Source organism: Cupressus sempervirens, chromosome 4 (assembly GCF_028749045.1).
Source record: "Cupressus sempervirens isolate cs-2001-9-10 chromosome 4, ASM2874904v1, whole genome shotgun sequence".
Taxonomy (NCBI): domain Eukaryota; kingdom Viridiplantae; phylum Streptophyta; class Pinopsida; order Cupressales; family Cupressaceae; genus Cupressus; species Cupressus sempervirens.
In genome coordinates, this window is record NC_143121.1 from 96293476 (window position 1) to 96308215 (window position 14740).

A 14740-nucleotide genomic window follows, 5' to 3' on the forward strand; every position below is an offset into this window, starting at 1 on the left:
TGTGTTACATCTCCATGACATATCAGATCAGCAACATTAAACTCATGATCATAGAGATAAATATCAACCTCCTTAGTTTCACAAGACTGAGATATAGGTGCACCAACTTCAAAATTTGAAACATTAGTTACACCATCATACATATAATTATCATGAGAAGAACTTACTGGTGTAACTAAACCTTGATTTATAAAATCCATACAATGTTGAACCTCATCAATGTCTGAAATATTTCTTACTGTTGTATCATCACAAACATATGTGTCTCTATTTGCAATAAACTCACTCTTCTCTACACACACATTCTGATCTAAATTTTCAATCTAATCATACATTACAGTAGGGGTGTTGACATTATGATTTGAAACTGAAACATCAACACTATGTTTATCCTTTCTTTCAAACACATTATACCAATAATCATTCAAGGAAAAATGACCTCTAGTCAATTCGTACTTCAAATTATTCTCAATATCTCTAGCAGTCATAAAACCCTGGTATAATGTCTATGGTTCTTTATCCCTTAGTAGATAGTTCATTTTCTTGTCAAATGCATTGAAGTAAATAGCTAAACACATTTGATCATTAGGTCTATAACTCTCAGGGATTTTAGTCAACACTCTTGAAAATCTAATGTTGAATTGAAGCACAAGTTCATCACACTCAATGTGAATCTTCAAGAACTTATCATAGGAATTAGATATGCTTACCCATTCTCCAAATTGCTCCATGAATGTAGAATGAAACTCACTCCAAGATGAAATAGAAAATGTTGGTAAAAATGAAAACCAATCTCTAGTATCTCCTTCCAAGGTTTGAACAAATAACTTCATGTGAATGTCTTCATGAGCAGTCTCATAGTCACCCATTAAATCACTAAATATCTGAATATGATGACTAGCCGAAACATGATGATCTCCTCTAAACTTAGGCAATTTATTTCTAACATCATTAGGAATGACATTCAGGAAACCATGAATACTATTGAGACTTAATGACATATATCTCTTGGTAGAAATGAATCTAGAAACTTTACTGACTAGATGCATACTAGGTGAAATAAAACTCGACATTCTTTACAAACTATGAAACTCATTCACCCATAATAAATTTTGATTTACAACTTGCAGAAGATCTACACAACCCTCTACCAAACAAACATTTCAAATACACTTCACAACTTTAAAACAACAAGCTAAAACTTAATCAATAAGTGTATGAAACTTTTCAAAATATTTTCCTCTTCTTAGTGTTGAAACTCACTCGATGGAGAACACATATATAAAGCTTACTTTCATGGAAACAAAATCACATGAAATTGTAAAATACCTCAAGTGTTGTTGCTGAAACCATTGATCTGCTGGTTGGCATAGGTGCAAGACTTAAATTCCTTTACACCACTGATCAAACTTTGTAGAGCCACCAACCCTTTGCAAGAGGAATATAATAATCACTGCTATGATTCACTTTTTAAAATTCAATTTCTTATAATAGCAGATTTCAAATAGCACTTTAAAAACTTATCAAGAATTTAAAATTCCTTTTCCAAGAGACTACCAAAAGCATCAAATCTGCCCATACAACTGAAAGTCCTTCGAAAGTTTGTAATGAAATAAACTAGGAACAAACTAGTACAAAGATTTGAGAGTCGCCACTCACACTTTGTGAGAACTAAAACATATTTTTTCACTTGAAAAATCTGAACCAGACTTTCAATGTAAGAGAAACTTGCAGATCATTATCATCTTGAAAAGAATTTACAATTTATAAATCAATTCTTGACTCTAAACTTTCTCAGCAACACTGGCAACGAGTAAACTGATTGAAGATAGACTTATAATAGTCATAGAACACAATTTACATTCAATTTTACAATATACTACTATCCATGAATAAAGCTTAACTGGGGAACATAAAACATCAACAGAAAAATGGTAAACACCTCACACAATCCTGTTGTTGTAGCATTTCCTTCCTATTGTATTGAATCTTCTTCAAATTCTCAAGGTTTTTCTACCATTCAAATTCAATACAAGTCCCTAGCAGAGTCACCATTTTTTTGGTGACTCGGATGGGAAAAACCATACTAAAAAATAGGACTAAGATATTCAATTCACACCAAAGATTCTTGTCCTTTTAACAAGGTTTATTTTCCATCTTATCTCCCTAGTGGTTTCCATTTTGTTGGTGTTTGAAAACACTGGAGGGTTTTCAATTATCCTAATGAGAATATGACATATCTAGGGGTAGGTAACTCCCATTTTCAACATGCCATTTCAGACATCAGGCCAACTATAAGGCTTGACCCTTCTTCTACATCAGGCTTTGTGAAACCTAGGTGGGTGGACTTGAGATTCAATCGATACCATACTAGTGCAAAAACATATCCCTGAATCTATTAAGAAAAATTTACCCTTATTTCTCCTAATGACTCATGAAATGACACAGATCTATAGTAGCTAAATGCAAAGCTATGAATCTCATAACCTGAGTGAGGGTTAAACATTTAGGTCCTTCAACATGAAAGGGAAAAAAACATTTGATTATTGATGTTGATTTCAGCAAACCCTTAGATATGCAACAGTAAGACTTTAATGATCTTGTAAATCATCAGTGCCTTAACCATTGGACAAATCTATGAATCAAAAACATACATATGAATATCTAAGACATATGTGTATCTTCAAATATTTGATCTATCTATTCAACTTGTAAATAGACATCAATGTTTAGTTTTAGTCTCATTCTTACCTGATATCCTCCTCCATAAATTTGTAACCTTGTTGATTTCTTTGAAGCATTTACACAATTCCTTGAATTATCAACAATAATGAAACAACATACAAACTTAAGGGACTGCAACTATGACCTAGGCTCTTTGTTCAAAGGTCATAAAACATTACAACTCACTGAGAATGGAGACAAGATTCAACTAAAACTCAATCATCTGCTGCTCTCTATATTATTTCCTTGAAATTATATAGTCATATGCATGAAATGAATAACATGAAATGAATAACATGAAACAACCTAACAGATCTGAACTATCTGTATATTCCTTCCTAATATTGTTCATACAAGAGAGAATATGCTGAAGAAGGAAGGTGGAATCATAGTTCTGGATCCAAAGAAGTGGTCTCACAAAATGACTAAAAATTTCCTACCAACAATGGTCTCCTAGTGAAAAATTGGAACCCTTACAATGGATGAAAGATAGAAAGATATAGACTAAGATGAATTCCTGGATCTGATCTGAAGATAGGTGTCAATTTAGAATTCCATCTCCAGCAATTGAATCAGCTCTCTCTTCTCTCTACCATTTTGATCTAATTTTGTTTCATCATTATCTGTAACAAACTTCTAAAATATCCTCTTGCTAAATGATGAAATCCCTTTATGCATCTAAAATATCTGATAACCTTATTAAAAGATAGAGGAATTGAAGTTCAACTAATTTGAATGCGACCAAACTCAACCCCAATTTCCTTTTCCTTGTCTTTTATGCACATTCAAGTCATTACCTTGCTAGAAATCACAACTAAACTTTGATACCTGAATTCAGTTGCAAGATAGGAACCTGAGACAAATCCTCCTGTAGCATCAATGAACTAATTCCTATGCAAAAATTGGCCTTAGAATCAGAAAGTTATTCTTCTAATGATTTTGGCAATATATAACATCGCTATGTTCACCTTCTAGAAACCCCTTCAATATCAGTTTGAAAAAATATCCCTCTGGTAGAAAACCTTGGTCTGCACTTTAAATTTTTTCAAAAATTCAAAATTTCCAAAGTTTATACTTTAGAAAAATATTTCTTTAAATTTAAAAGAAGTGTCTGCATGTCCACATTTTGAAAAAAATTAAAAATTATTTTTTATAATTTTCAATTTTCTACCCTAGCCTTCCAATCTATGGTCAACCCTCCATTTGATCAATGCCACATGGCACTCCATGATTGGTAAATCCATATCCAGTCACAACACACATCACCTCCATGTCACCACGTACCCGAGACCCTCTGACACAAGTCAGCATCCTACAATCCCGCATTGTTTAAACTTCGATCACTTTCCTTTTGTGGGCATGTGCCCACCATCGGATCATGAAACATGTCACAATTTGGTCAATCCTCTCAAACTACTCTTTATTTCCTCTGACAAGGACCCATCGCCACATGTCAATTAGGGGCATTCCTGCATTATTTATTTTCCTCGCATCTTTATGTTGTGGGCATGCACCCACAATGAATTTTGGCCACATTTCATCATCTCCTTGCATCGAGCCATGTCATCGCACATGCATTCTCTTCAAAAATTTGACTAAGGCAACCTACCAACTAACATCATAGTGGGACCCTTGCGCATTGAGTGCCTTCCAAAAGACCACTGTCTTCAAGATGTTTTACTCTATGAGTGCAAATGTATTTAAAGTTTTAAAATCTCTCTCCCACAACCCATGTGGGATAAAATGACTTCATGGTTTTTTACCTCTGTAACACATCTCCTCTAGAATCTTCAGCCACTAGGCATTCTTTTTAATGGTGTGAACATCTACTTTGGCTTGTGGGTTGACCTCTTCTCTTTGCTTTGCATGGGAGATTTCCTTTAACAAGGCATGTCTTGCCTATAGTTCAACATGGACTCTTGTTATTAGCTGGGTTCTTTGAAACTGGCCTACTTTTTAAAACATGATGGTCTCCTTATTTAAGCCATGGATGTCTTTCCCATTTTGACTATTGGGAGCTTCCTCTATTTGTTCCTTTTATGGTTATGAGTATTTGTATAAAATCTCCCTTGCATTCATCACCTATGAGTTTACTCTTTCCTTGACATGTTCTACTACTTAGCGTAGATGCATAGGCAACTTTGGCAATGAAAAGTGCATCTCTACCTTGAAAATGTGGGTGGCTTTCTTTTTGGGCATGAGCTTTGAATGTATGGACTGCGGCTTGACTACTTCTTTTAAAACTACGGCTTATGTGGACTTCCTTGCCCAATGAACATTACCCTTGCAAATTTTCTTAATAATCTTGGCAGTCCATGTCCCTGAAACAAAAAAAAATAAATACTAAGCAACCATGCATGTGCCATCGCCTGTGTTGCCCTAGCTGACATTAAAAGCAAGTCCAAGCAAGAGTCACACAATGCATTCTCCCATACTTGTCGATGCTTGCCTGCAAGAGCTACAAGTTGTGCCCCTTGCCTCTGGCCAGGATGCCAAAGCATATCAGTGGGAGCATTATAAAAGGCCAAAGTAGTAGAAGAGTCCATCCGAGTAACTTTGTCGAAAAGCACTTGAGCTTGCCCCCATATTTGATCCCTAAAACCCATAAGTAGCCCATGGGCAACATCGTACACATGACTATCAAATAAGCGCAACTCTTCCAACAACATGGAAGCTTCTTTGAAGGATCGACAATAATTGCAAGTATTGTAAATGGCATAAAATGTGACTACATTTGGTTTGATTCCCAATTCATGCATTTTATGAAACATTTTGACCCTGTTCAAAATCTCCTTAGACCTCTGTTTAATGTCCTCGGCAATAGATAGAGGAAGCCTTGTCTCGATTCCAAGGTGCTCAAACATTACACTGGCATCACATGCCTCACTTTTGTCTTTAGTAGAATTATTTTTACTCCAGCTTACTACAACCTCTGATGAACTACTGGCCACATTATTCTCTTACAGACAACATACTGGAACTGTCGCTACAACTTCTAGGATGGACCTGACTATTCCTCTCGAAGGCATCAATTATAGAATTATAATTGATGAAAAGCATTATAATCTTTTCATGGAAAACTTTAAAACCTTAATGTCTTATCATTCTACAACAATCAATCGGAATTGGTCGGGCCCCAAAGTGGGTCCAACTAAAAAAAAATTCATTTTCAGACAATTGAATCCTCAAACTAGCCCATTAACCTTTTAATATTCACTAGAATTGATTTCAAGCATTAATTTATCATTAAAATCTCATTTTTTCATTTTCTACAAACTGTCAAATTGGTGTCAGGAGGTCCTTTGACGTGCTTTTAAAACTGACCATAATGCCTGACTAGGTTCTAAAAATAGGCATAATAATTCTTTGTTCTACACACTTGTACCATGTCGAATCTTATCTCATGAAAAATTGAAGATCAAAAGATATTCTCTATCAAAGTTGACCTCTCCGAATTACCTGCAGATAAACATGTCAGAAAACAACAAACTACATTTGGAATCGGCTTTGAAAACTAGACAAATCGACACTTGGGAGAATGAAAACTCAGGGCATTGGTTCATTGACATGAGGACAATATAGATCTATGTTTTGGGCTCATGGTGAATAACTGGACACAAATGGAAAACGGTCAAAGTGGGTTACTTGGATTTTGCAAAATGGAAACACTGATAGAAAATGATTTTTTTTCAAATGGAATTGACTTGGAAAAGTGTGCAGACAAATTTGTCAAGACTTAAAAAATGGCACACTTAAAGTATTTTCAGAGGAAAAAATAGTGGTATAATCCACTTGATCTTACCAATCATGGGTTTTGAATTATAACATCACGAACAAGGGTACCAAACAATCTGCATTTGCTGACACGAGTAAAAAGATAGAAATTGTGTTTGGAATCGCATTTGAAAACTGATCAAACAGATTCATCATAAGCTCAAACTTGAAACATAATAATTCTCTAACCTCTAAAATACAATGCAAAATTAATTTCATCATTTTGGTCAACTGGTCAAAATTTATTATAGGTCAAGTAGGGCTTCCCAGAATTGTGTGCAAAGTGCAAATGGATGAAAATAGTAAACCACCAACTTTGAGGGATTCAAAACCTAGTCAAACGAACTCAAAACAGCTTGAAATATGAAACATAGGTTCTTGGATATGGACACTAGATACTCTCAAAGTGGTGGGTCATGAAACAATACTAGGTGTGAGATATTCAATTGCAAACACAACCTCCTATCGATGTTTGACACTTCGGTGAAAATGCAAATTTGGAACTAGTTCAAAACAAGACTTTACGAGATAGCTCAGAATGAAAATTCATTACTATGGAATAGGTGGACAGGCTGAATGGAAGGTGTTAGAAACATTAAACACCTCTTAGGCCTCAAACTGACAACCAGGTATGCATGCACGTAAAAGCATTTATAGGGCTTAATTTTCTCAAAATTGCTCAAAATTAGGGCTACAATTTTGAGCACCAATAGGTTCCATGCCAGCCTCTCTTTGGTGCCCGAGTGAACTCAATAGACACTTACTTTGAACTTGATTATCTCTAGAATACTTGGTAGACACTGGAAACTATCTTCACCCCCTGAGTGACCTCGATAGACACTAACTAGTAAAGAATTGACATTGTTTTTAATATGAAAGACAATATACAATTGAACAATTATTTTTGACATGCTTCCTTCAAGTATTTGATTACAATAGTTTTCTCTATCATTGGTGTTTTCTCATAATCTATAATGGATCTATTTCTTCTTTCTACCATGTCATTCTATTGAGGTGTACTAGGTGTAGATACATGTCTTTTGATTCCTCTTTCATTGCAGAATTCATTGAATTCATTTGAGATGAATTCCCCTCCTCTATCTAACCTTAGACACTTTAGTTTATTTCCTTTGATTCCCAAGTGGGTTTGGCAAGGACTAACTCTAAACTTGGTTATAATTGGAATGCTTAGCATACACAAGAAACTTTCTTGGTAAGGCTTGAAATTGTGTGTACCATCAAAGACAACATACATCTAAATAATTATTTTCAATAATACTACATATATAAATATAAATAATAGAGACTATAATTAGTAGATAAATGTAATACTTAAGAATAAAAAAATACTTTTCTATATATAAATGGAGCACCTCCCCTCTAAAGATGGTTTAAATGGGAATGAGACAATGACTATTATTATCCCTTGACAATGTAAATCTCTCACTCATTCCATTTTATAGAGTTTTCAATCACTATCAATTCCAATGAGTGATAATCATCCATGAATGATATCAACCCCTAAATCTATTAGTCATCAACCTCTATGTCTTAAGGTGATCATCAGATGCTTGCATACCTCAAATACCTTTCATAATTGTTTATAGACATGATGAACAATAGCTTCATCATTCTGTAAAACTATACACTAGAATCTAAGCCTTAGATCATTTCATCAACTAAGGGTTATTAGAATGCACTGGAAAACCACATTATTATCCTTCATGTTTTGATTACAAATTAAATCCTTCAATTTGACACTTTGATATGTGTTATGATGAATTTCTTCCAATGTATATTATTAAAAAAAATCACTTAGCCTCTTTCTTGATCTACATCTTCATAATAGTGTATTCTCCACTTAATATATCAACATAATGATATTTGATGAGTTTACTCAATTTCATAATATCATTTCTCTCATCATTTCTCAAGGGACTCTTTATGTTGAGTCTCAATTTGATCTCATCATAAATATTCATTAAGTGTATTTTCATGTTTCATTGGGGTAACTTAAATTCCCTCGTGATTAATAATTTAATGTTGGATTCCAAATATTAATCATATCATTAGTCATGCCATATCACATAGGTGTTCATTGCCTTGAACTTCCAAACTTGTTTTAGGAAGATACCTTCACAATAAAATTGTTGATACCTTCATGATGAGTACCATAGATGTTAAACCCCAAGTCATTGCTCCAATGTGTCAAAATGATGCAGGAGCATCTTGGTTGTAAGAGCAATCTTGCGTCACCCAAAAATATTTTATTTTCAGTCTTTTCTATTTTAATAAGGGCTAGTAGACAGGATGGTTACTATTTATGGGAACTTGCTATTTTTAGTAAGTTTTCCATATGAGATTAGAATGTTCTGATTTTTTATACGAAGGTTCATTATAGAGTTATAAGCCTACCATAAAAATTTCATTGCTTAAGCTGAAGTGTCGAAGAAGTTATCGCAGATTTTTAGTGGAAACATTTGTAGAAAAATCTTTAGGCTCACCATTGGAGGCCTTAGAGTGCCTAGATGAGGTCTAAAAATTTGATGAAAGGGCACTTGCATAGTTTCAAGCCTATAAATTAGGAGCTAGTGTTTTTGAAAAGTTGTTGTAATAGCTAATCGAAGCAACGGTTCGAGAGTTATGGCCTTTCAAATTTGGGCTACCCAAAATTCCTAAAATAAATGTCAAAAATGTATTTGGCCTACTCTATATGTACTGTTAGGTCTATTGGCCCTAGGTATTAAGTTTGAGCATCTAGAACCTTCCCAAGCAGCATAAAATTGCCTATTTAAGAAAGGCCCAAACATTGTCTAGGACAACTCTGGGTGAAAGTTTGCAACTTGTCTTACAAATTATTGTAATGAAGGTGCCCATGTGCATTACCATATTATACTTGTAAATTGTATAATACCACATTTGTAGTGCAAATAAGAAGTCCATATTTTATTCTCACATTTGCTATTGTTTTTTTTCTTTTTTATGAGTTAATCGTATTAAGGGGAGCACCCTTCATCAAGTGGTATTAGAATTAGAGTTCTTGAGTGTGTGGATAGATTGCTGACTATGAGGTAATTCACACCAGGATTGTGGTTTGGGTAGATTGTGTAAATAGATCACCCATTGTGAGGTAGTTTGCACTAGGGTTTTAGTAGAAGTGTAAAAATGCCTCCATAAAGAGAGTGTGGTGGAAGAGCAGCAAGTTTTACACCTAAGGGTTTTTGAGCCCTCCAAAGACAAATATAAGCATTGGAAGAACAAATGTACAAAGGAATAAATCTTCCTATAAGAGATGAAAGTGAGGATGAGGATGAAGTAGAAGAAAATGCTAAAGTAGAGGGATTTCTAAACATAGAGGAAGAAAGGTTTTTTAAGGCCATCTCCAAGATTGGAAAAAGAACTAAGTTTGAAGTTCCCACATTTTCAAAAAATCTTAACCCAGAGGAGCTAATCAATTAGATCAATGAACTAGAGGAGTACTTTAAGTATGAAGATATTGAGGATCCTAATAGGGTCAAGTTTGTGGATGCAAAACTGAATGGACATGCAAAGATCTGGTGGTGAGAGGTTTAGTTGGAGTGAAATAGAAAGGGAAAGGAAAAAATCATTAGATGGGATTGGATAATAGCTAAAATGAAGTGACAATTCATTCCTATGGATTATGAGCTTGATCTATTGAAGAAGATGCAAGAAATGAAGCAAGTGGGAATATATGTTCAAGAGTATACCAAAGAGTTCTACTGATTTCTCATTAGAACTAGCAATGCAGAAGCTAATAAGGAGAAAGTTTCCCATTATCTTAATGGGTTAAGGCTAAGCATTTAGAAAAAGTTGAGTTTGGTTCAAATAAATAGTATTGAGGAGGCATACTAGCTTTCCCTAAGAGTTGAGGAGAAATTGAGCAAGAAGTTTGACAATAAGAATAGAGAAAGAGGTCATGGTGGAAGATCTAGCTGATGATCTTATGGAGGCCATAATGATTATCAAAAGAAAAAGGATGAGGCTAGAAGCAGTAATCAAAACCAAAGGGGAAAAAATTCCAATCATTTCCATGATCAAAAAAATAGAGAGAAGAGAGGAAGAGGTAGAGGACAATGATCTAGAAGGGGAGGCTTCCATGGGAAATGTTTTCACTGTAGAGAAAAAAGGCATAGAGCATTTGAATGTGTCAAGTGCCAAGGAAGGATAGATTGAATAACTGAAGGCCAAGCTAGAGTTGCACATGTTGATGAAGATGCTAGAACCTCACATTCTAAAGATACTAAGAGAGGAGAAGTCCTAGTTAATAGAAGAGTCCTTTTGAGTGGTGAGAATGAACTTGATCAAAGAAGGAGCTTGTTTCACACAAGGTGTAAATGTGGAGACAAGTGTTGTGATGTGATCATTGATGCTAGAAGTACTAACAATCTAGTATCAAAAATGATGGTCACCAAGCTAAAGTTGAAGAGGCAGAAACATCTGTGTCCATACTATATTGCTTGATGGGCAGTGCTTTGTGAAGTTCAAGATTGGAAGCTACCAGGATGAAGTACTTTTTGATATCATATCTATGGACATATGTCATATGTTATTGGGTAGGCCATGGTGTTGGATAGTGTTGTCCTTGATGTCACACAAAATGTCATATCAGTCTTTAATCTCAGTTAACCAAGTTCAGACAATGATAACCGAGCTCACTCGGTCATCGAAGAAAATAAAACAAATAGTGATAACCGAGTCATCGAAGAAAATAAAATAGACAGTAATAACCGAGCTCACTCGGTCATCGAAGGAAAGATGGAAAATTCATTTTTCACCGAGCTCACTCAGTCATCGAAAGAAAGATGGAGAAGTTAGTTTTCACTGAGCTCACTCAGTCATCGAAGGAAAGATGGAGAAGTCAGTTTTCATCGAGCTCACTCGGTCATTGAAGGAAATATGGAGAAGTCAGTTTTCACCGAGCTCACTCGGTCATCGAAGAAAATATGGAGAAGTCAATTTTCACTGAGCTCACTCAGTCATCAAAGTGGAGTCAATTTCACCGAGCTCGCTTGGTTATCACAGGGAACTCAATGCTTACCAAGTTCACTCGGCGACTGAAGGATTTCACGAAATTTTCTATATTAACTGGGCTCAGTCGGTTAACACAGGAATTATTTTTGAATAGAGTTTACCGTGCTGGGTCGGCCAGTAAAGGGATTTGTTAAATCTTGCAATTCAGCCAACTGTTGGAATAATTGTTTTCCAAGTTATTTGAGCCGACTTGATAATCTGAAATATATATATAGAGTTATTCAAGTTGTAAAAGTGTGTGAGAAAAAAAGGTGTAAAAACAAGTGAAGAACAAGAGAAGCAAGGATGTGAAAGAAAATACTTGGATAAGAGGAGACTGAGCGAATCTTGATGAAGGATTAAAGGAGCTGTAAAGTTGTATTTGATCAGTAAGGATCCAATCAAGCTGAACAGAGATCTGTAATCAACAAAAGATAAGTTGCATATTATTCAAGTCACTTCATTGTTGCTTTATAACCTTTGCAGTAGTGAATCCAAATCTCTTAATAGAGTTGGTTTAACGGCCATTTTGTAAATCCTCTAACAAGGTGACAATTCAGTTGAATTATTCTAAAGACCTCTAGCAAGGCCACTTCTAACACAGTGTTTAAATCCTCTAACAGGGTCACACCTAACAGTGTGTTTTTGTAACCTTTAACAAGGTTGGCTCCTAACAGGGCTCACTTCAGAAGAGTGAAAAATAGTAACTAGTTACATTGGTGGTTTTTCCCATATTGGGTTTCCACATTAAATCTGGTGTCTCTAGTGTTTGAGTTTGCTGAATTGTTTTGATATCAGTTCTTAATGATTGTTATTATTTGCTGCAATATCAAGTTTCAGTAATCTGTAAAATAGATCAAACTTTTAGACATCTAAGGGACTGTGAAATATTTTTGTAGCAACTGATTCACCCCCTCCCCCTCTCAGTTACTTCATTCTCATTTCCAACAATTGGTATCAGAGCATTTGGTACTTTCAAGAGAAGATTTCAAGGATCTAAGCAAAAGATCAGGATGTCTTACAAAAGAGAAATTCCAAAACTTAATAGAGATAACTTCTCAGCATTGCAAGAACTGATGAAACTTCATCTGGCTACTGTTGGTGATACTGGAATAAAATACCTTGAAGAAAAATATGAAGAACCTTTTGGCACACTGTCAGTCAATGATATTGCTGAAAAGAAAACTCACAACAAAATGATGATAGACATAGCATCTACTCTTAGCTATGAAGAATTTGATGACATTAAGGACTGTAAAACCGCCTTTGACATGTGGAACAAGCTAAAAGAAATCTATGGAGGGGATGACAATGTGAGAAGAGAAAAAGTAGAAAGTCTAAGAGGACAATTTGATCAAATGAGGATGAGAGAGGATGAAAACATTGCAAAGTATTTTGAAAGAGTTAAAGCATGTGTAAGTGCAATCAGGGCAGCTGGTGGTGACATCAAAGGAGAAATAGTTGTAAGCAAAGTTCTTAGAACCTTGCTTCCCATTTATGCAATCAGAGTGTCTGCAATTCAGGAAAGAAGATGTGAAGCAAATCATCAGATAAATCTTGAGGCCATAGTTGGGAGATTAACTGCATTTGAACTAGATAACTTTGACAACTATGTTCCAGCTTCCATGAACATGGAATCAACATTTGAGGCCAAACTTTCACTCAAGGAGAAAAGCAAAAAGAAACTTCAGTTAAAAAGTGAAGATGAATCAGATCTAAGCTCAGAAAGTGATCTTGAAGTAATTGAAGCTCTTCTAGCAAGAAAATACTCTAGAGGCAGAGGAAAATATAAAGGTAAAGTTCCTCTAATATGTTTTTCATGTGAAGAAATTGGTCATATTGCAGCTAGGTGCCCGAACAAGCAGAACAATGATGAAAAGAAGGATCATAAATGGAATGGCAAGAAAGATTTCAAATCATTCAAGAACAAAGGTAAGAAATCATGTTTCATGGCTGAAAATTCTAAAGATTCTGATAATAGTGAGGATGAAATTGTTTATATTGCTGTTAAAGATGATTTTGACAATGATGAGGAAGATAAAATTGCTCTTATCTCTCATATAAGTAAGAATGATACATGGATTATAGATAGTGGTTGCTCACATCATATGACTGGTGATAAAACTAAGTTTGATCAGTTTGAAAATTATGATGGTGGCAGTGTAAGGTTTGGTAATAATGAACCTCATTTCATAAAAGGAAGAGGAAGAATCTGTCTAACCAAAGAACTTGTTTGTAATAATGCCTATTGGGTTGAAGGTCTTAAACATAATTTGCTAAGTGTGGCACAGTTACTCAATACTAGATTCAAGGTGGAATTCATGCATAGAAAGGCAAGACTGTTGAATGAGCAAGGAAAGCTGATAGGATCTGGCACCCAAACTAAAGGTAACTTATTCTATCTAGAACTTGGTGAATGCTCATGTTTTATTGCTCAAATTGAAGAGAGTTGGTTATGGCATAAAAGGTTGTGTCATGTCAATTTTGATAATTTGATAAAAATAAGCAAATTCAAGAAAGTAAGAGGCATTCCTAACATTAAGAAACCTGAGGTTGGTCTATGCAAGAATTGTCAGATTGGTAAAATGGGAAGGACTAGTTTTAAAGGTAAAATCTATCAATTTGAAGTTATATTAGAAATTTTGCATACTGATTTATGTGGACCTATTGGAATAGAAAGCTATACTGGAGAGAAATTTTTCATTCTCTTTGTTGATGATTACTCAAGAATGATGACTGTCATGTATCTAAAAAATAAATCAGAAGCATTTGAGAAATTCAAATGGTATTTGGCAAGAGTAGAAAAAGAAACAAGGAAAAGACTGAAATGTTTAAGGTCAGACAGAGGTGGTGAATTCATTTCACATGAATTCAATAACTTCTGCATTGAAAGAGGTATTAAAAGACAGGTTTCAGCACCAGGAACTCCAGAACAAAATGGAATAGCTGAAAGAAGAAATAGATCCATTATGGATTGTGCAAGAACCTTGATGATAGAAAATAACATTGCTATCAAATACTGGAAGGAAGCCATCAGCTCTACAGTTCATACATTAAATCGAGTACAGCTGAAAAAGGACTCATTCAAGACTCCCTATGAATTATGGTATGACCACAAACGCAATGTAAGTTATCTGAAAGTATTTGGAAGAAAATGATATATCTTGAAAGAATCTAGAAAAGGAAAATTTGATGTAAAAGGTGATGAAGG